The sequence below is a fragment of the Penaeus japonicus genome, unplaced genomic scaffold (genome assembly GCF_977035675.1).
Source record: "Penaeus japonicus unplaced genomic scaffold, GWHDUDI00000001_assembly GWHDUDI00000021, whole genome shotgun sequence".
In the NCBI taxonomy this organism is placed as follows: Eukaryota; Metazoa; Arthropoda; class Malacostraca; order Decapoda; family Penaeidae; genus Penaeus; species Penaeus japonicus.
Genome location: NW_028234423.1, coordinates 7549734 through 7552233, shown reverse-complemented (window position 1 = coordinate 7552233; position 2500 = coordinate 7549734). Strand labels below are relative to the sequence as shown.

Genomic DNA, 2500 nt, shown 5'->3' with positions numbered 1-2500 from the left:
ATCCGTTGCATTTTATGATGTTTGAAGACAAACTGACGAATATATATAATGATGGACATATATCAGAGAGGTAAACTTCATGATAGATGATAAGAATTTAAGGTTTTTCAATTCATAAGCGCCTGAAAAGAATTTGCAATTTTAGAGCGGGAGTGAAATTGTACACTCTATTCACACGAACGATTCCAGCTAAAGATTGTTAAATCTTATTACTAAACCTGTAGCCATGATTTTAAAGTTGGGAGTTTTAGAGATAAGATATATACATACATCCATATATATATGTATATATATATATATATATATATATATATATATATATATATATATATATATATATTTATGGATATGTACGCTTATGTGCCTATGCTCACAGTATACCATTTATTCAAGAAATGGTATACCGACATAGTCTCTGATTGTGCTGTTTATTGATGGAAATTTATCCAGGAAGTTATTGATACAAATATTTAAAGCATGCATAAATAATTACACTTATTATCGCCGTTGTTATCATTATCACTGTTATTATCATCACCATCATTATAATTGCTATTAGCATTATAGTACTCCCATTATCATGTTATGATGATGTTGTCATCATAGTTATCATTGCTGTTCATTATTACTATTCCTATTTTCACTGTTAATATTGTTACTATGATCTTCATATTCAGTATGACTGTCATTGCTCATCATTATTGTTATTGCTCTTACTATTACAGTATTACCGTTTTTTTATTTTTTATCATCGTTAGTAGAAATGATATCTTCAAACAGACATGCACACACATACACACGAACACACACACACACACACGCCCACACATATATACTTACATAAATATATATATATATATATATATATATATATATATATATATATATATATATATATTTGTGTGTGTTTACATACGGTATATGTATATAAATGGATTTGTACATACGTATATACATGAATATATATATATATATATATATATATATATATATATATATATATATATATATTCTTCTTCTTCTACTGGCTTTTCCCAATTTACTCGGGGTCACCGGCACGGATCCGCCTCCTCCATGTCGTCCTCCATAATGCATCGCTCTCTGTCACCCCTTTCGCTATCTTGTCCTCTTTCATGCAATCCTCCCACCTTCTTTTGGGCCTTCCCCTCTTCCTCCTTCCAACAGTCATCCGTCTAACCCTCTTCCCTACATAATCTCCATTTCTTCTCACTACGTGTCCCAGCCACCTCAATCTGCTTTCTCTCAACTTTTCCGATATTACTGCAACTTCAATCTTATAATGTCCTCATTTCTTACTTTATCCAACTTTGTGAACCCCAGTGACCACCTCAGCATCTTCATTTCGGCTACCTGTATTTTCTTCTCCTGTGCTTTCGTCACAGCCACCGCACATTTTTCCTTTCACCACATCTGACACTTTTCTATCGCACATCACCCCTGTATATATATATATATATATATATATATATATATATATATATATATATATATGTGTGTGTGTGTGTGTGTGTGTGTGTGTGTGTGTGTGTGTGTGTGTGTGTGTGAATATATGTGTATATATACATATTACGTATGAATACATATGTATATATGTACATATATATGTACGTATATACATGTATATACATATATATAATATATAATACACATATATATGTATATATATGTGTGTGTGTGTGCACTTACACATGCAGGCATTCACATACACACACATATTTGTGTATGTATTTATATGTATACATGTATATATTTATATATTTATCATATATATATGTATGTATGTGTGTATATATGTATATGACAAAATAAAATATATATATATATACATATATATATATATATATATATATATATATATATATATATATATATATATATATATATATGTGTGTATATATGTATATGCATGAATATGTGTATCTAATATAATATGTATATATACATCTATCATTAAATCGATTTATCTATCTGTCTATTCCCCTTTCTCTCTCTCTCTCTATATATATACATATATATACATGTACATATGATTGTGTATATATATGCATATATATAGAGAGAGAAAGAGACAATGTTAATTTTCTTCTAATAGAATAATAAAACAGATATGATCATATGAAAATTTTATTCAAACCCCGATGGTTTCATCCAGTCAGTTTCAACGACCATATCCATATCCGTGACCGCCGTGTCCTCCGCCATGGCCGTAGCCACCATATCCACCATAGCCATATCCACCGTGTCCTCCGCCGTGGCCGCCATAGCCATAGCCACCATGACCCCTACCATACCCAGGCTCAGGGTGGGCCATCACCATCGACACCACCGCCAGCATCACCACGACCAACAGAGCGGCGCGCTGTGGAGAGTAATGGAAGATGGTGATTATACCAAACACAAAAAGAAAATAAGAAAAGAAAGAAAAAAAAAGATAGATAAGGAAAAGAGAAAGACGCTATGAAGGAAAAGAAAAAAAATA

The 2500-nt window shown here is 31.4% G+C and overlaps 1 long non-coding RNA gene across 1 annotated transcript in view; it reads right to left on the bottom strand.

Moving 5' to 3' along the window:
- Positions 1–2129: 2129 nt before the first annotated feature.
- Positions 2130–2500, bottom strand: part of LOC122257154 (uncharacterized) — a 688-nt gene continuing 317 nt past the window's right edge. The window contains exon 2 of the long non-coding RNA XR_006223568.2: positions 2130–2380. This is a non-coding gene — a long non-coding RNA (uncharacterized LOC122257154). The remainder of the gene's footprint in view (positions 2381–2500) is intronic.